Here is a 21,652-nt window from a genome sequence, read left to right as displayed (position 1 = left end):
AAGTATATGTTCTAGACTTCGTTGCAGCTCACTTAGTTACTATTCAAAGTAAAGTGTCTCTACCTCCAGGCAGATTGTTATCTCCGACATCATGTCTCTCTTGCATTGTTCAAGCCCAGTGTCCCTCTGGATTCATTTCAGGTGTTTGGGTCCATGGTGGCCACAATCACTCTTGTTCAAGCAGCTCGCCTTCTGCCTTTTTTAATTTCTCCAAGTCTTCTGGGTTTCTAATACCATGACTGGAATGGACTCCATTCCTAAGTCAAAGTACGTTTAAAGTTCATGAAATTAGTATTGTTTCATTCTTTTACGTTAGCCAAAAGCACTCTTTGGAGCACCCGCAGTGTGCCCAGTAATCCGTACAGTGTTACATGAATTGGTAACATATCTAAATAAGATTGTAAATTCTTTTTTATAAGACCAGTTGCTCCTACTACTACTGGAACTGTCTGGGTATCTTTCTTCCACATGGCTCCAGTGTCTGCCTGCAGATCCAGGTATTTTATGACTTTGTCTCTCTCTTGTACACAATATACTGTAGTCAACTGAGTGTGGCGATTTCAATGATCAATGCTACACTTGTCTTCTTTTCTTGGACCACTATATCTGGTTTTCTAGCATCTATCTTTTGAACCGTTACTTCATTTTCTATGAATTTTTGTGGCTCATGTTTTCAGTGTTTTTCAGCCACTTTGATACCATAATATTTGCACAATCTCCAGTGTAACAGTCTCACCACATTATTATGCCTTTCAGTATACTGTCCCTCTGCTATTAGTGCATCGCAGCAAGATGTGTGACTGTTTCCAATTCAGTTTTACAAAGCCTACATATGTCTGTTTCTCCCACATGTTCTATGGACTTTGTAAACCAGCATGTACATAGCCCACTGTCTTGGGCTGCCAATATTAACCTTTCATTTTTTTGATGTGAATTCACCTCTCCTTAACCATTTCTGTGTTCGTTCTTTGTCAACATGAGGCTCTTCAAGAAGTTTTCTATACTTGCAACTATATTTGTTTTTTCTACATTTCTTGCCTTCTTATCTGGTCCTTCACCTTATATTCTTTCTTTTGTTTTTTTTTTTTTTTTTTTTAGCACATTCAGTTGCTGCCTGGTTTTTATCTACTTCTGGTAAAATTTCCATTCCTGCTTGACGTCGATATGCTTCTGCTAAATTTAAGCAGAGATGTCCTCTTAGATCTATTCACCTCATGTTTCAAAACTTTTACTACGTTTGGATCCTGTGAGGTCAGCAGATGTGTAGTCTCATGATTGCAGATCTGTACATGTAATCAATTTCAAGGAGGCCCATCCCTCCTTCAGAGCGGGGAATGTATAATCTTGGTATACAGAGACTTTTATAAATCATTTGGTAAGCATGAAGCATCCTTCTTTTTTAATATCCAATCTATCCAACACTTTTTGGGGCCAGTCAGTCACTCCAAAACTATAAGTTATGACAGGAAGAGCAAATTGATTTATGACTTGGATCTTGTTCCTAGATGTCATTGCTGTTTTCAGGATTCATTTGTCTTCCAAAGTACTCCTTACTGAGCTGTATTCGCATTTGGTAACATTTTATTGCAGATCCTTCAATTCCCAAGTATTTATAGACTCCCTCTTGCTCAAGTTCTTTTATATCACATTCTTGTCCCAAACATATGTTTTCCTGGTGCTAAAGTTTTCCTTTTTTAAAGGTTGCTTTTGCACATTTATCAAGACCAAATGATATTCCGATATCATCTGAAAAAGGTTTGACAACTTCAGCTGTGCTTTCAGTTCCTTATCTGATGAGCTATACAGTTTTAAATTGTCGACAAAGAGAAGATAAGTAATTGGCCAAATTGTAGCCATGGCCTAAGCTGTTAAGTAGACAGCTTAATGAATTAATGGCAAGGCAGAATAGCATCGGTGACAGTCACCCTGAAATATCCCCCTTTGAATTTTTATCCATAGGATAATAATCTGTCCTTTATCATGGCTTAATTTGTAAAGTGGTCTGCCACAGTTTCATGGTTACTGTAATGTAGTCAATCGGTGTAGGGTGTATCTTGTACATTTTTAAGCACTCTTTTATCCATGAATCTGGAATACTATCAAATGCTTTTTTGTAGTCAAGCCATGCCATACTTAGATTCTTCCCGTTCTTACAGTTCTCCACTATAACTTTAACAACAAATGATCCTTTGTTCCATATGACTTTCTTTTATTGCCCTTTTGTTCTACTGCCATAATTGAGTTTTCTTGTAAATGACTATAAACTCTGTCAATTCCCATGTATAGTTTGTACATCATTGGAAGACCAGTTAATGGTCTAATTTTTAGGTTAGCTTGTAGGTTCACGAGCATTGTTTTTCCTGTTAACCAGTGCAGTGTGTGTTCGGGGTGCACATATAAATAATTCTTACTTGTGGCCAAGTCCTCATGCAAAGAAGTTAATACTTTAAGCCAAAAGTTAGGTACTGCATCTGAGCCTGTGGTTTTCCAGATGTTCATCGTGTTACCCTGCTGCAGTCATCGCACTTGGGTTATCCTGCCGTCAGGTGGTCCCGCAGTCGGCCTTAGTTCCAAAGTCTTGGTCAGGCATCGGTTGCTGTCGCTTCTTCCCTGACGTCAGTGCACCAGGGGTATATAAGAGGCATCCGATGCCATTTTCTTCAGTCTTTCTTGCCACGCGGTGCCCGAAGCAGAAGCAGTTCGCAAATGCCAGTCAGCCGACACCTAAGATTTTCTAATCAAATTTCAGTCCGAAGTCTTCAATAAAGCTAACAATTGCATTTCTTGTGGGACCTCATAAGGACTTCCCTTCTTATTGTATTCCTTGCTTAGGCCCAGACCATGACGTCACAGGTTGTCGGTTTTGTGCTAGGTTTAATAAACAAACTATCAAATGGCGTTTTGACTTTGCACAACATTACTTTGGTAGGAAATTTAATTATATCATATCGTCAGAGCAGCCGACAACCAGCATGCATAAAAAATGCAAGGATTTTAGGACAGGCAGCCTAGGAACAAGCCAGACTCCGAGGCCTCTGCTGGGCCTGTCGCTGGTTCTCCGGTTTTCAGTGAGGTGCCTACGCAGCCCCCGACGACCGCAGAATTGGAACCCCAGACAGCTTTGGATTCTCAAGAGGAGTGTACTAGGCCATCGCAGCCGTCTTCATTAGGCCCTTCTGACACCGGAGCAGAAGGAGATCCCGGTGCAGTAGAAACACCTTTGGTTGCAGAAGGTGTCTTCAGACAGACTACACTCACCATTAAATCTTATGCTAAGCTTAAAACTCCATTAAAACCAAAAAAGACTGTACATCAGTCTCCATTTCAAGGCCCCATGCCTAAGAAAGAGATGCTTAAGATGGTTGAAGATTTGATTACCCTAATCTGGGGTTCCCATCCCCCTCCAGATAAGACCAAGACAAGAGGAGGATTATGCTTCCTTTTGACCAGGTTTCAATTTCCTCAGATTCTTCTGAGGAACAGGATTATACTTTTCCCCCTTATGAAGACTCTGATGCTGAAGACTCTATTCCCTCAGCATCTCCCCCTGAAGACTACTCCTTTGGGGAAACTTTACATACCATGAAGGAACATTTCCACTGGGAAGGCCAGGACTACTGATTCTAAGAAAAGGCTCAGAGTTCCTATTACTACCCCAGCACAGACCACTTGCTATCCCTCCAGTTTTAGACATTGTGGATGATGTTTACTTGGAATCTAGTCTAAATCCAGACTCTAACTCCTGCTCTAGCCAAACCAGACAGATAATACAGAGTACCTGACTCGCACAAATTAATATAAAAGCCCTGTGGCTGACCCAGAAACAATTCCCCAGGGTCTCAAAGGGGCTAAAGCTTCTATGGCTAAAAATCCTGTGCCCTCTGAAAGGGATTCCAGAGCCCTAGATAGATGGGGAAAAGATATACACCTCAGCTACTCTGGCTATGAGAGCATTAAATTGCCAGTTTCACATGCTGAAATATCAGCAATTCCTAATGCCTCAATTAAAACAAAAAATGAGCACACATTCTGAACAGTCTGAATTCAAGGAAATGCAGGATCTGTTGCATGCAGCTGAACAGGTGGGCAAACATACTTTACAATGTGGATTTGATTCATTGGAAGCTTCCTGTAGAGCAGCTGTACTGGGTCTGTCATACGTAGACATGCTTGGTTAAAAGAACAAACCCTACCTGATCATGTTAAAGCAAAATTATTGGATGCACCTTTACAGCAGGATGTATTATTTGGTGTCAAAGCAGAAGAGGTTTTAAAGAAAATGGAGGATAAGGCAGTCAATGCAGACTGTCAAGGATTGTTTACAGGTACAACCCTCTAATTTCAGAGACCCATTCTGGATCTTTCAATTCTGAACACCTATCTGCAAGTAACAAAATTCAAGATGCTAACACTACAGCAGTTTCTTCCCATGCTGGGCAAGAATGCTTGGCTAGTAACGTTGGACCTCAAGGAGGCATACCTGCATGTCCCTTTCAGACAAAATTGCAGAAGATACCTCCGCTTCATTGCAGGTTCAACCCATTATCAGTTCTCTGCACTGCCCTTTGGCTTATCTACTGCGCCCAGGGTCTTCACAAAATGCTGGGCACCAGTAATTGCATACTGCAGACAAAGAGGAATTCAAACATACCCATACCTGGACGACTGCCTTATTCAAGCAGAAAGCAAGGACATTCTTTTAAAGCATCTGGCATTTCTCAAACACCTAAGTTGCCTAGGGTACACAGTAAACAAAAAAATCAAAACTAGTGCCCTCGCAAAACATAGTATTCCTGGGTGCCAGCTTGAATACAACTTCTCACACCAGACAAGCAACAGCTGACTCAATACTTCAAAATAAGACCCAACTCCCTGCAAGAAAAATTCTGCAGGCCTTGGGATTCATGGCATCTTGCATACTACTAATACGATTTGCAAAACTGCATATGAGAAATATGAGAAATTACAATGGTACCTGAAAAGCGTATGGACTCAGCACAGCCACAGCTTGGAAACAATGATACCTCTCATTCCCTGCCTACAGCAGGAGTTTCTATGGTGGGCACAGGCATGTCACCTCAACAAGGGTCAGCCTTTCACCTTACCCACAGCCAGGCAAACTATGACAACAGATGCATCGGGAGCACACATGGCAGGACAGTGCATACAGGGCAAATGGACTACAGATCAAAGGCATCTGCATATCAATCAAAATGAAATGCTAGCAGTGCAGAATGCCCTAACAGCTTTCAAGGACCTCTTACACCCAGGACAACTAATAGTAAAGACCGACAATACCACAGTAATGTGGTACATAAACAAGCAAGGGGGCACACATTCCTACCCTCTATGCAGGCAAGCAATGACCTTGTGGAACACAGCACTATCTTACCAAGTTCAACTACAAGCACAATTCCTGCCAGGAAAGAAACACATTGGAAGACTACCTAAGCAGAAAAATCATGGATCCCCACGAGTGGAAACTAGATCCACAAGTATTTGCAATGATAACTCAAAAATGGGGACGCCCAGACATTGATCTGTTTGCCAACCCCCAAAACTACCAACTTCAAAAATTTTGCACAAGGACATTCCACCCACAAGCTTGGAAAGTGGACGGCCTCTCATTAACAGTGTGTGCCTTTCCTCCACTGTCTCTTCTAGCAAAGGTACTGCTGAAAGTCAGATTAGAGAGGCCACAAATGATACTCATTGCACTAGACTGGCCACGCCAGCACTGGTATCCAATTCTAAGGAACATGGCCCATGCCCCACCATGGATTTTACCACAAATTCCTCACCTGCTCACCCAGTGGAGACAGTCGGATTCTACACAGTCGGCTCAAGACTTTAAACCAGGCTGCATGGCAAATTACCTAAACAACCAGCCAACACCTCTATCCAAAGCTGTTATGGATGTCATTCTGGAGGCCAGGAGGCCCAGCACCAGGAAAACCTATTCAGACAAATGGAAAAGATTTTGCGCCTGGAACCAGGCTAAAGGCCAAAATCCCCTTGATCCAAACATTCCTCAGATTCTACAATATTTAACTGAGATGTTGCACAAAGGACTTTCCTTTTCATCTATTAAGATCCACACCTCAGCAATTTCAGCTCATTACAACACGGATCCTCCTTTATTTTCACATCCACTTCTAAAACAGTACCTCAGAGGGGCTAAGAACATAAGACCACCCAGGAGAGTGCCAACACCTACTTGGGATCTCAACTTTGTTCTGGAAAAGCTTACACTGCCGCCCTTTGAACCAGCTTTTTCAGCTGATTTAAAATTTCTTTCATGGAAGACTGCCTTGCTACTAGCAATAACTTCAGCTAGAAGAGTCTCAGAGCTACAGGCACTAATGGCAGTGGAGCCTTTTCTCATTTTTCATCAAGACAGTCTCTCTCTATGAACTAACCCTTCCTTTATGCCAAAGGTGGTATCCAGTGTGGCCCTAAACCAAACCATTCATTTGCCCACCTTTTTCCCAAATCCCCAAAACAAAGGAGAAAGACTCCTGCACTCTTTGGACATTCACAGGCAATTACATTACTACTTTGATAAAACTAAGGCTTTCAGAAAATCTGAGCAGCTCTGTAGCCTATGCTGCAGGATCACAAGGAAAAGCCATCTCAAAACAGACCATTTCAAAATGGATAGGACATTGCATACGTTTCTGCTACATGCATCATGGGAAACCGGTACCTGCTAACATTAGGTCCCACTCCACCAGGGCTACAGCTACATCAGCAGCCTTTCTTAGGGGGGTGCCAACCAAGGATATTCTGGAAGCTGCAACTTGGAGTTCAGTGCACACATTCACCATCACTTACCTCTATATTCTAAGACTAGAGCTGGTTTTGCCACTGCAGTTTTGCAGGGCCTACTAGCTTCTTCTAACCCTGTTTAACTCCACCACCCATCCTTGGCTTTGGGATTCAACCCAAGTGTGATGACTGCAGCAGGGTAACCTGATGAACATAGTACAGTTTTGTACCTACCATAAATGTAGATGTTAGTGTTCACCCTGCTGCAGTCCAGGTTACCCTCCCTCCATCCCCTCTGAACTAGCTGGACTTATCTATACCATTCTATCCTTTACAACCTTTGTGGTGTATTTACTTGTGCCTGAAGGTATTGTTTTATTTTTATATGTACATTTTTACGTAGCAATATATATATTGCCTACCTATTGGGGGCACCTGACATCTGGGGCAAGAAACTGAAGAAAATGGCATCGGATGCCTCTTGTATACCCCTGGCACACTGATGTGAGGGAAGAAGTGACAGCAACCGATGCCAGACCAAGACTTTGGAACTCGGGCCGACTGCGGGACCGCCTGACGGCAGGATAACCCAAGTGTGATGACTGCAGCAGGGTGAACACTCTAACATCTACAGTTATGGTAGGTACAAAACTGTACTTTTAAGTACTACATCTGGGCCTGTGGTTTTCCAGTTAGGTACTGCATCTGGGCCTGTGGTTTTCCAGTTAAGTACTGCATCTGGGCCTGTGGTTATCCAGTTAGGTACTGCATCTGGGCCTGTGGTTTTCCAGTTAGGTACTGCATCTGGGCCTGTGGTTTTCCAGTTGGGTACTTCATCTGGGCCTGTGGTTTTCCAGTTGGGTACTGCATCTGGGCCTGTGGTTTTCCAGTTAGGTACTGCATTTGGGCCTATGGTTTTCCAGTTAGTCTTTTTTCAACTTTGTTTCAATCTCTCTAGCTGCTGTTTCATCCCATTTCATATCCTGTACCTTTAAACTTATTTTTTCTTTTACTTCTATCCATTTAGCATCTTTATGTTCCACAGGATCTTCATAGATACTTTTCCAAATTGTATCTATTCCTCTTTGTTGGCAGTCTTTCAATTCCTTTTACCTTATTTCCCAGTTCTCTGTAAAACTTTTTTGGGTCATCAATAAATTGCTTATTTTGTGCTTTTCCCTTATATTTACCTTCCCTTATATTTACCTTCGCATCTCCTAAGTCTTTCTGCCTGATGTTCATCGTGCATACAGCTGCAGTCATAAGATGGGTTCTCCTGCCGTCAGGCAGGTCCTCGGTCGGCCGAATTCCAAAGTCTAGGTCCGGCGTCGGTTGTTGTCGCTTCTTCCCTGATGTCAGTGCGACAGGGCTATAAAAGAACCAGCCGACTCCATTTTCTTCAGTCTTTCTTGCCGCGCGGTGCCCGAAGCAGAAGCAGTTCGCAAGTGCCGGTCGGCCAGCTCCTGAGATTACGAAAATTTGGAAACCGAAGTTTTCTTAAAAGCTAGGTACCCCATTGGGGACCCTTTTCTTGCCTCGAGGTCGCAGGCTCCTCGGCCCACACCCCGACTACAGATACCGAAGCCACTGTTGGCGTTGAAACTCAGAATGTGGACAGGTCCACCTCCACTCAAGGTGTCTTCAGACCTTCCTCTTCTTTCTCTATCAAGGCTTTCACTAAGTCTAAAGCAACCATGCACTCTAAGAGACCAGCTACACAGGGCCCATCTCCAGGTCCCATGCCTAAGAAACAGATGCTTAAAATGGCTGAGGATTTAATTACTCTTATCGGAGGTTCTCTGCCCCCTCCGGACAAAAGGCCTAGAGTGGAGGAAGATTCCCCCTCCTCTGATCAGGGCTCCATTATTTCAGAGCACTCTGATCAGGAACATTCTTACTCCCCTTTTGAAGACTCTGATGCGGAGGAGTCCATCCCTTCAGCATCCCCCCCCTGAGGATTACTCATTTGGGGAAACTTTGCATACCTTAAGGGAACACTTCCACTGGGAAGGCCAGGATTATTCTGATTCCAAGAAAAGGCTCAGGGAATTTCTCTTGCTTCCTCAGCACAGGCCTCTGGCTATACCTCCTGTCTTGGACATCCTAGATGATGTTTACTCAGAGGCCTGCCTTAACCCAGACTCTCTACCTCCAGCTCCAGTTAAGCCTGACAGGTACTACAGGGTCCCTGACTCACACCAATTTCTATACAAGAGCCATGCTGCTGACCCAGAAACCATCTCACAGGGCCCCAAGGGAGTTAAGGCCTCCATTGCTAAAAATCCATTGCCTTCTGAGAGATTCCAGATCCTTAGAAAGGTGGGGAACAAGGTATATACCTCTGCTACCTTATCCATGAGGGCCTTAAACTGTCAGTTTCATATGCTAAAATACCAACAGTTTTTGTTATCACAATTGAAAAGTAAAATGTCACAACCTGAACAACCAGACTTGAAGGAGTTGCAGGATTTGATGCATAGTGCAGAACAAGTGGGTAAGCATACCTTACAATGTGGTTTTGATGCTCTAGAGGCCTCATGCAGAGCTGCTGTTACAGGATCAGTCGTACGTAGGCATGCCTGGCTCAAGGAACAAGCCTTGCCTGCAGGTCAAAGCTAAATTACTAGACACCCCTCTTCAAAAGGATGTACTATTTGGTGCTAATGCTGAGGAGGTATTAAGGAAAATGGAGGAAAAGGCTAAATCAATGCAAACTGAGAATTTCTACAGGTTCAACCCCCACATTTCTGTAGAAATTGACCTTCCAAAAACTGGTCCTTTCCTGCCACTGGCAAGCTCCTACACAAAGAGGTGGTGGACAACTCACAATCTTTCAGAAAGCAAGCCCAATGACTTTCCCCTTTGCATGCCAACCAGGTCTCAAATGGCAGCCCCCTTGGGAGGAAAGCTGGCATTATTTTCAAAAATTTGGCATATTGTCACAAAGGACAAATGGATCCTGGACATTATCAACAGAGGCTACAAATTCCATTTTCACACCCTTCCAAAAATGAGAGGCATGCCAAACCTGCCACACAATCAAAGGGCAGAGGCACAAAGGCAAATTACAGATCTCATAAACATGAAAGCTATTCAAGAGGTACCTACGCACGAACAAGGTCAAGGGATTTATTCCAGGCTATTTCTGGTGCCAAGGAAGGGAAAAGATTGGAGACCTATTTTGGATCTATCCATCCTAAACACATTTCTACTCGTACCAAAATTCAAGATGCTCACTCTACAGCAGCTTCTTCCCATGCTGGGCAAGGAGTCTTGGCTGGTAACATTGGACCTCAAGGAGGCATACATGCATGTCCCAATCAGACAAAATTGCAGAAGATACCTCAGATTTCTTGCAGGTTCAACTCATTATCAATTCTCTGCATTGCCCTTTGGCTTATCTACTGTGCCCAGAGTATTCACAAAATGCCTGGCATCAGTAATTGCCTACTGCAGACTTCAAGGGATACAAATATATCCCTATTTGGACTGCCTGATCCAAGTGGACAGCAAACGCATTCTTCTGAAACATCTCGCTTATGTAATAATGTTATTGAACTCTCTGGGATACACAGTCAACAAAAAGAAATCAAGGCTAATACCCTCTCGGAAGATAATTTTCCTGGGTGCCAACTTGGACACAAACACCCAGATGGCCTACCTCACGCCAGAGAAGCAGGGGCAACAAATTCAATACTTCAGAACACTAGCAAATTGCACCAGGCTTACTGCAAGGAAAATACTGCAGGCTCTGGGATTCATGGCATCTTGCATCTTACTAATCACATGTGCAAAGCTGCATATGATGAAACTACAATGGTACCTGAAAAACATATGGTCTCAACACAGCCACAGTTTGGAAACAATAATACCACTAATTCCATGTCTGCAAAATGAATTTCTGTGGTGGGCTCAAGCACAAACACAGGTCTTCCTTTCAGCAAGCCTCAAGCAAATCAAGTCATCACAACAGACACCTCGGACTACGCCTGGGGGGCGCACAGGACAGATCGGTGCATTCAGGGCAAATGGTCCCAAAAAGAAAAGCACCTTCACATCAATCAAAAAGAAATGCTAGCAGTAATAAATGCTATTATAGCTTTCAAGAACTTTCTACAACCAGGTCAACTATTGATACGAACGGACAACACCACAGTTATGTGGTACATAAACAAGCAGGGAGGAACACATTCTTACCCCCTATGCAGACTGGCCATGTCACTTTGGAACATGGTCATGGACTTACAAATGGGACTACAAGCACAGTACTTGCCAGGCAAGGAAAACACGCTGGCAGACAACCTAAGCAGGAATATGACAGGTCCACACGAATGGAAGTTGCATCCAAAGGTTTTAACAGAAATAATCCAAGATTGGGGAAGGCCAGACATAGATCTTTGCCTCCCACAAAAATCAATTGACAAAATTCTGCTCAAGGATCTTCCATCCAAAGGCCTGGAGAGTGGACGCTCTCTCTTTCAGCTGGACATCAATGACAGTTTATGCCTTCCCACCTCTTCCTCTGCTGCCCAAAGTTCTATTGAAGACCAGAGCAGACAGACCAAAGATGATCCTCATTGCTCTGGACTGGCCAAGGCAACACTTGTACCCACTCCTAGGAGCCTGACACATTCCCCACCATGGACCCTGCCTCTAATGCCTCTTCTGACTCAACACAGCTTCAAAACTCTTCACAGTCCGCTAAAAACACTCAATCTAGCCGCATGGAAGATTCCTTAGCATCCCAGCAGGCCCTACTCTCCAAGGAGGTGCAGGATGTCATTTTGGAGGCCAGAAGGCCAACTAGAAAAGCTTACTCCGCAAAATGGAAACGTTTTTGTGTCTCGAATGAGAAAAAGGGCCAGGACCCTGGAAAACTGAATTTACCTCAAATACTACAATATTTGACTGAACTGCTAAGCAGTGGACTTTCTCCTCCATCAAAATCCATGCCTCAGCCATTTCTGCAGAATACAACACTGCTCCACCTTTATTCTCTCACCCTCTCTTAAGACAGTTCCTCAGAGGGGCTAAGAATTTAAGACCTCCAAGGAAACAACCAATGCCTGCTTGGGATCTTAATTTCATTCTGGAAAAACTGACCTTGCCTCCTTTTGAGCCAGCTGCTTCATCAGATTTGCAATATTTGTCCTGGAAAACAGCTTTCCTTCTGGCTATCACCTCAGCTCGTAGAGTTTCAGAATTACAGGCTCTCATGGCTGTCCAGCCTTTTATCATCTTCCATCAGGACAGAGTTTCCTTATGAACCAATCCGTCCTTTATGCCTAAAGTGGTATCCAGGGTAGCTTTAAATCAGGACATACATTTACCTACTTTTTATCCTAATCCTCAAAACAAAGGGGAGAGATTACTACATTCCTTGGACATCCACAGACAACTGCATTATTATTTGGACAGAACAAAGCCTTTCAGAGAATCAGAACAGCTCTTTGTGGCCTATGCAGTAAGAGCTCAAGGAAAGCCAATTTCCAAACAGACAATTTCAAAATGGATAGCCCACTGCATACGCTTTTGCTATTCCTTTCATGGCAAAACTGTACCTACAGGCATTAGAACCCATTCCACCAGGGCCACAGCCACCTCTGCAGCCTTCCTCAGAGGAGTTCCTATCGAGGATATTTTGGAAGCAGCCACTTGGAGTTCTGTGCATACTTTCTCCAAGCACTACAACCTACCATTATACTCCAAATCTAGAGCAGGCTTTGCCACTGCAGTCTTGCAGGGCATTTTGGCTCCTCCTAGTTACACCTAGTGCCTACCACCCCTTTCTTAGCTTTGGGATTCTACCCATCTGTTATGACTGCAGCTGTATGCATGATGAACATAGTACAGTTTTGTACCTACCATAAATGTAGATGTTAGAGTGCTAATACAGCTGCAGTCCAGGTTTCCCTCCCTCCTTCCCCTCTAGGGGTCTTCTTTTATGGTGTATTTGCTTGCAACTACTGTTTTTTGATTATATTGAATTGCATTATTACCTAATTTTATGTATTGCCTTCCTTCTGGGGGCACCTGACATCTGGGACAAGAAAAACTGAAGAAAATGGCGTTGGCTGGTTCTTTTATACCCCTGTCGCACTGACGTCAGAGAAGAAGTGACAACAACTGACGCCGGACCTAGACTTTGGAATTCGGCCGACCGAGGACCTGCCTGACGGCAGGAGAACCCATCTGTTATGACTGCAGCTGTATTAGCACTTGAACATCTACATTTATGGTAGGTACAAAACTACTTTTTGATTCATCTCCAATAGTGCATAATAGATCCTGGTCTCTTCTAATACTGCACATTGCTTTTATCATGTCCATCTTTCTTAGTATTTTTGTTGATCTAGTTCCTCTTCTATAATATTCTACAGTGACGCTTCTTGTCTTAGCTGCTTTATAGTTTTCTCTATTCAATATTTCCATGATGGTATTCGCTTTTGCCCCCTCTTTTCTCTTGCTACCCTGTGTTCCTATGATAGAACTTTTATCAGTTATTAATTTAGCAGCAGAGTAATATTCTGTTTACTTCTGTTATATTGCATGGATCTCTATGGACAGTCCTAATTACTGTGTTTTGTTTTATCAAGTTTCTAACTTTTGGGGTTAGATTAAACTTCTGCAGTCTACTTCTCTCATTGATTTTGATACGTCTGTCTTTGTCCATTAAATTAAGCAATTCTTCTTTTAACTCATGTTCTTCCATTCTGAGGGCACATGCCTTTTTTTCCGTTTCCTGCGGATATTCTATAGCATCTTCCTGTGGCACATTCTCCAATTTCATCATGTCATCTGTTGTGTCATATGGGAACTCACTGGCCTATCACTTCTCAACATTGACTGCATCAGAGTTTCCACAGTTTCCTGTTCCTTTCCTTGCTGTTTAGCTTCAAATGAACGTTTTTGTACTGGTTTCTATGGAAGGCCTCAAAATATCTTGATATGGCGCCTGACCACTTGCTTCCTGTTCCACTGATTTTCCCTTAATTTGGATAGTCATTGCTCTATCCTGTTGTGGTGCTTTCTGTACTTTTATTTACTACACTGAATCCTTCTCTTTGCAGCTGTTCCATAACTTCAATTTCCATTTCTTTGACTTCTCCATTACTAATTTCTTTATCTACTTTTCCACTTAGTCTTCTTATATTTTTTGTAATGTAAAGTTTTCCATATCTGGATTCCTTTCCCTATATTTTTCTCCAAATATTTTTGGTGCTGCTATTTTTGTATTGGTTAGTTTTGCTTTCTCCTTTGCATAAACATTGCACCATATTAAATCTTTTCCTTTCCCCTGTCCATATTTCTTGTTCACATGTCTCCTGATGATCTTGCTTTTCCTTATTCTGGGGACTCGCTCCATCATGCTGTGTTATTGTCTGTTTTAGCCCTTCATTAAATCCTTCACTTTGCAGGCACTCCATAACTGCTACTTTATTTTTAACTTCTGCCTTACTGCGTCTTCTACATTATATCTTTGTGCTTTTAATCTTTTTATTGTGAAATTTTCCATATCAGGATGCCTTTGCCTGTATTTCTCTTCGAATATCTTTGATACTGCCTTCTCTATATTACTTGACTTGGCTTTCTCCTTTACATAAATATTGCACCATATAAGATCTTTCTTTCCCATGTCCGTATTTCCTTTTTATATTTTCCTTATCCTTTTTATATTTTTCAAGTATCTCTAGGTTTTATTTATATTTTCTCACTTTCTCAGATGCTTCTTTTTCCAAGCCAATCAAAATTTCTTGAGCTATATACTGTTTTTAAAACGATCTGTTGTATTAATGATAGTAAATTTTTATTTGAAGCTTCTGACAGTTTTTCCTGGGGAAGTATTTTTCTTTCTTCTAATTTCTCTCCATCGTTTTGTATGTCTTGTGTCTAGAAATTCTGGGCTTTTTGCATAATAGTAACAATACATAATTTCTTTCTTATCTTATCTTCAATAGTCCACTCATCTTTATGGCTCTTCTTTGGCCAATCAATTTGTCATTTTTGTGGGCTTCTAATTCTTTCTACAACAGGGTACATTGTTCAAATGGCTCACCTTTGTATGAGGGTCCTCCAATGGACTCTGATGGTTCAGTGGTCATTGCTAGACCTGCTCTTATCTCATCCAGTTGGGTTATCTCGAGCTTGCAAGAATTTGCTCCTCTGCTCAGGTGCATGGGAAGGACAGTCCAAGGCACGTGGTCTTCCCTGGAGGCCCATCTGCATATCAACATCCTGGAGATGAGGGCAGTGCTGTTGGTGTTGCAAGTTCTGTGTGCCCATCTTCCCCTAGGGATGATTGCCATTCTGGCAGACAATGTCTGTAGTCTGGTACATCAACAAATGGGGGGGGCAGATCTTACCCTCTGTCACAAAGCCATGAGACTGTGGGAGTGGGCGATCTCGGGCCATTTTCTGGTGTAGTGCACATTCTGCGGAGGTCCAACATACTGGCAGACAGGCTCAGCAAGTCCATTCTGATGTCTTAGGAGTGGTCTCTGAATCCTTCAGTAATGGAACAGATCTTTCTAAAGTGGAGTCGGCCTTGCTGTGATCTCTTTGCCTCCTTCCAGTGTGAAGTGCAGTGAGTTTTTTGCTCTGAACTCCCGTCTGGGGGAGTACCCCAGAGATACTGTAGTTCATGCTTGGTTCTCTGGTCTACTGTATGCTTATCCTCCACTCCCTCTAATTCCCAAATTCATTCAGAAAGCTTGATGGCTGGGGAGATTAGCAATCTGCTTTTCCCCTTTCTGATCTTGCCAGGTTTGGTTTCCCTCTCTGTGGTCTTATGCAATGTTGTCGTCCTGATCACACATCCCTTGGGGATCCTGCATCCAAACTGTCAGCGTGAAGCTCATGGCTTGGCTACTCTAGTACCATTGGTTAGGACACCGGGTTGTCTTCTCCTGTTAAGAAGATTTTGGTAGTGGCTCACAAATGTTCTTAGTGTTTCAATGCTGCAGTCATTATATTTGGGTTATCTGCTTGCAGGTAGTCCTCAGTCGGCCTGATTAACAAAGTCTTGGGTCGTGCGTCCATTGCTGTCCCTTCTTTCATGACGTCCGGTCCTCAGAGGTATAAAACATGCAGCCGACGCCATTACATCAATCTTTCTTGCTGTGCAGTGCCCACAGCAGAAGCAGTTTGCAAGTGCCGCTCAGCCGACTCCTGAAATTTTTGTTTTTGAGTTTCAGAACCGAAGTTTTCAACTAAAGCCAAGTACCCCGTTGGGGAAACTTTTTCTTGCTCCTTACCAATGTCAGTAAAAGTTAATAATTGCATTACTTTTGGAAAGCAAATACTTCATAAAGATTTTAATTTGTACTGTATTCCTTGCCTAGGCCCTGACCATGACATACCTTGCTGTCAGTTTTGTGCTTTATTTAATCAGGGCACTATCCATCGTCGTCTGTATATTTTCACCTCTAAAAATAAGGTGCAGGGTTTGAGTCTCGCAAGGGATAATTGGCTAGGCTTAAAATGGCTTGCAAGAGCAGTTAGCTTAGTACTAATCTATGAATATATAGAGATAGAGAGAGAGAGAGAGAATCTCGATAGAGAGAGAATCTCGATAGAGAGAGAATCTCGATAGAGAGAGAATCTCGATAGAGAGAGAATCTCGATAGAGAGAGATATCTGTGTTTATGTATATATGTATATATGTATATATGTATATATATATATATATATATATATATATATATATATATATATATATATATTACAGCAATAACTTCTGAGTAAAAAAATAAAAATAATAATGACGAACTGTAACCCTCAGTATTACTTAAGCTTTCGTCCTTTAATGTGTAGGAACTTCTTCAGAATGAACAGAAAAAGCACTCCACTTGCTATATAAACAACAGTAACAACCAATAAACTATCATACATAATAATAATAATGTGTCAGTGTCCAATGGTTGTTGGGTATCTATTTACAATGATGAATAAAACATGAGCTGAAAAGTCTGAGACACAAACTGTGTTATAGACTTGCGTGTTGGCAAGAGATTTTACCAGAGTGTCTGTGTTGATAGCAGCGAGGACACGGAAGTCTGTGACGAGGTTTCTAGTGACTGCAAGGGTAATGTTACTAAAGCAGGTGCTACAGTCCACCACAATGTTGGCCGTCGTTCTCTTGTTTGCCTTGGCCACGCGGCTGGGTCCAACGGTCGCACCACTGTTTATTTTAATAACGAACATTCACCTGTCAGTCAGGAAACCAATATTCTCCACCATAATAACCACATTGTGCAGTCTGGCAAAGATCACTCATGTAAATCATTACACTTGCATCAATGTTTGGTTCATAATTCTGCTATTAATAGCCAGCACTCCCACTTTAATGGTATGAGCATGGTTAATTGTGACAGTCGCGTACACTGAGCTGAACAGCAGTTACGCGCAAAGTCGAAGTCTCTTGATGCTCGATCTATTCAAAGTTATCAGCAAAGCGTTACCACAGCAAAGCAAGGATAAAATATCAGACTATACAGAATATTCTGTTTACCCAGCTATCGACATTAACAGAACAGGCATGAGCATGATTAATTGTGATGGCAGTGTACACTGAGCTGAACAGCAGTTGCGCGCAAAGTGAAAGTCTCTTGATGCTTGTTCCATTCAAAAAGTTATCAGTCAAGTATTACCAGTGAATAACAAAGATAAAATATCAGATAATGGAGAATATTTTGATACTTACCCAACTAGTGGCATTAACAACAGAACAGACAATTTTAACTTTTCAGACATTTTTGTCATTCAAAACCATAATAACAAAAATTCTGATCACTCAGACAGCCCTGTTTCCCTACAACAAAGTCACTTGCCTTCTTCTATGCATGTTACCATACCAAAATCTAGGCATTTACATAATGCCAGACAAGAAGACAGCCTAATGGATAGACAGTATTTTAATAACACTAAAGGTACAAGTGCATTATCTAACAAGTCTACCATCAATGACAACCTATCATCCCACCAAATCACTCACATTACTTATGACTTCAACAATACAAACTGCAATAATGAAACACACCTGCAGTCCACCCTTTCCAATAACTACACGACTGACAAACAAATTACTCAGACCATGTATCCTAATGACAGCAGGAACGAAGATCGACCCCTGGCAGCCAGTTGCAGGAGACGTACTACCAATTCCAAATGGGCAGACAAGAGAATTCCTGACTATATCAACACCTTCCATCAAAACATGTCCGCAGATGCTACCACACCGGTTGACCTCATTTCCTTCCATCCTAATACGTCCACAGATCATCAGCTGGCATCAACTCCTTTCATCCAAATCCAAATACATCAGTTGGCACAACACCTTCCATCCAAAACGTCAGCAGTTGCTAGCACATCAGTAGACAAGTCATCCATCTCGGAGAGTTGCTTTCTCTAATCGGAGTACTAGCTCTCCTCCATTTCTATATAAGGATGTTAAAGTTCAACACAAGGGACCAATTAACAGCCAAGTTCATCCCAATAGTTTACCAGATGGTACCAATTACCCCCATTCAGAAGTTTTCTTCGAATAGACAGTGACAACTCAACCAAGGCACACCAAGATATTTCTTCTGGTGGTCAACATAATCTTCAAGACTCTATGCTTATTATCAATGGTCAAAGAAAGACCACCATCAACCACAAAGTTAGCAAATTCTAACAATGAGGCATCGACCAGGAGTAGAATCAATCACAGTTTAATCCAAGGTACATACACATAGACTGAGCGCTTTCTCCAGTTCAACTGGCTTCATCAGAGTCAATTTACAAAACACACACAGCTTTCCTTATATACACCAAGAAATAAAATAATTGAATAATTGATCAATTGTTTAAAATTGTATATATCAATAGAATTAACTTAATTGTAACATACTGAACCCATCATAATGTTATAAGTTATTACTAATTGATAAACTCATTGTTTTTCAAATTTTGTTCCTGTATTGTACAGAAATTACATAAAAATTAAATATATCCTAAAACCATAAACATCAATAATGTTTATAAATTTTTGTATTTCATATTTATAACTGTTTGTAAAAAACTGCTCTCCTAACCACTTCCATATACCTTAATAAAAATTATGTATAATGTAATATGTACAGTGTGTTAAAAATATATACAAATGAAATTATATTACTTATGAATTTTTATAAAATTCTTAAATACGTATATAACCCAAACAAGATTACAGTTCCTCTGGATGAAAATATTCATTCATATTCATTGTTTGTTCCTGGTTTGGAGCTGTACACTTTTTGCTTATCAATGGTCAACATCCGCATTTCAATGGTCAATATCCGCATTCCAGTAATAATACTTTAAATAATACAGTGAATGTTTCTTTACATAATGGTTTTGATTCACATCTTGCAGAAAAGGGTTTTTCTATGGACAATGAAATATTATGTTTTCTCAATGAACACACCAATGTCAATCCAATTTTATCTAATGATATTCCGCCCATGTCATTTAGACAATTTTGCAATTCAAACAGACAACCTGAATTGATTTCAGAATGCAAACCTTTAGTTTTTAAATTGGAAAGATTGCTGATGGTGTTTAAGAGCATAGAATTAGATAACTTGTACTTGGATGCTTGCCTTTCTTTATCCATAGTACCTAAAGGGCTTCGTTTCTGTAGGTTCCCAAACAGAACAGTGGCAAATTCTAAGCTACATTTAGATCTTTGAGCTATACAACTCCTCTGGGCTAAATGCTCTTAAGATCATTCATGGAGAACACTTTTAAACTAAATGACTTGAGACCGAAAATTGTTGAATTAAATAACTCTATTCAACAGCATCCTCAATTCCATTTTGTTAAACCCATTTATGATGCGATTTCAGCTAAATTGTCAAGACACATTGCTACCATTATAGCCAAAAAGAGAAACAAACTACAGAGAGACCTATTTCAGATTTCTTCTTCCAAAACAATAAGGAATTTTTTCCTTACAGGAATTTTGACTCTTCAAAGAATTTTGTTTCTTCTACCACTTTTTCTCCTCACTCTAACTTGTCACACAACTCCCCTTCTGAGAGATTCACTCCTACAGACAAATTCAATCCTAGGTTCTCCCACTCTCGTCCCTCTTGTCCCTCTATTTTTCCAAACAATGTTAATGAGTTTTCATCTGGATCTTTCCACTCTCAACTTCTCAATAATTCCTCTCATTACAACCTTGTGACCCCTCCCCATTCCAATTGTACAGTCTCCCCACCTTCTCCACACACTTCCCACCTCCCCCTTCCTCTATTTACCAGAACTTCTCTTACCGTCCTTCCTCTGTTCGTCACAACATCTCTTCCCACCACCCTCCTCCTTTAAGAGAAATTCCAAGCATCTCCATTGTTCCTGTTCCGTCACATAGTCCTTAACCTGACTTCCATGGAATCAGAAGAGATTCCTGTTTGAACTATCAAGATTTCCCACCCATTTCTCCACAAATTCCCCCTTTTTTACCTTCTGATAGAAATTTACCTTCTAGGGGTGTCAAGCCTGGTCCACAGGTTTCCACATCTTCTCCTTCCACTTCTTTCTCTGCACATGATTCTTCTTTAGACTCCCAGCACCCCCATGCAGGGATAGCTCACTCACCTTTTCTCGATTCTTTAGACAAAGAACAACTTCGACTACAACAGTAAACAACATCATACGAAAAAGAGGCCTGGGCAAAATAGGGTATCACATACCCCCCCGTCACATCATGACAAGGAGCAGCCTCAAGTAAAAAGTTTCACCTATGACTCAGTTTTTCAACCTTAGACTAATGAGTCCATCTCTACCATCTTTAACTTATCAGATAAAATTTTGTCTGAAGAACACATTAAAGTGTTACAAAAAGGACATTCTTTTGCTCCAGCACAGAGAGCAAAACTACCAGATTTGCTTATGGACGTCAGACTATTTGCTAGAAAACTAAATTTACAAGTATTACTCACTGACATTGACAGTAGAAGTTCAGTTGCTGATTCTCAACACAATGTATCTTCTTCTCAAGTAGATAATGGAAACAACTGTGTAGAAGTTATACCCACTGTTGGTCAAAATGTTGATACTAATCCAGATTCCTCAGGTGTTAGAGTTAATAATCTCAACATTAATACTACCATGTTACGTAGAAAAAGTTTATTTAATCCACCATTACATAATACCATTTCAGCCTTCACAAGAGTTTGTGAGAATGACATTAGACAAGCTTTGAACTCAGAATGTAATAGTAAATGGTTTAACCTCACACACAAAGAAAAAGTAGCTCTGAAAGATTTAACTAATGACCCAAATTTACGGATTATGAAGGCAGATAAAGGAACTGGGGTGGTCCTCATGAATCAAAAAGATTATGTATCCAAAATTGAATGTACATTATTGAATGATGATTTTTATCAAGAAGTACCCATACATTTTGTACACTCACGATTTGCACATATTGACACTACACTCAATTCCTTAGTTAAGAACCATAACATAACATATGAAGACTTCGTTTATGCACACTCCCAATCCTAGTTTGGGGAAACTTTTTGGAATTCCAAAAATACATAAAGATGCCCACAACCCACCTTTCAGATGGATCATTTCTAACAGAACTAAAACGGAAAGAATTGCCCAGTACATTGATTTTATTCTGAACCCAGTGGCTCAATCAAACCCTTTTTACATTAAAGACTCTTGGGACTTCCTGAACAAACTACATGATTCTCACTTTAATGGACATGGTAAAATTCTTGTTACTCTTGACATAGTAGCATTGTACACAAATAACCCTCACCTAGATGGATTAGCCTATGTTAAACATTTTTTGCACAAATTCATGAAATTTTCTAAGCCCAGAATTGACACCCTACATACTTTGATGTCTAAA

General features: G+C 41.2%; 1 protein-coding gene across 1 annotated transcript in view; it reads right to left on the bottom strand.

The window, feature by feature from the left end:
* The window catches only part of SLC37A2 (solute carrier family 37 member 2), a 199,102-nt gene that overhangs the window by 176,419 nt on the left and 1,031 nt on the right, over window positions 1-21,652 (bottom strand). The gene's annotated exons all lie outside the window — the stretch shown is intronic.

The sequence above is a fragment of the Protopterus annectens genome, chromosome 8.part0 (genome assembly GCF_019279795.1).
Source record: "Protopterus annectens isolate FY-2018-M chromosome 8.part0, PAN1.0, whole genome shotgun sequence".
In the NCBI taxonomy this organism is placed as follows: Eukaryota; Metazoa; Chordata; order Ceratodontiformes; family Protopteridae; genus Protopterus; species Protopterus annectens.
This window is presented reverse-complemented; position numbering and strand designations above follow the sequence as displayed.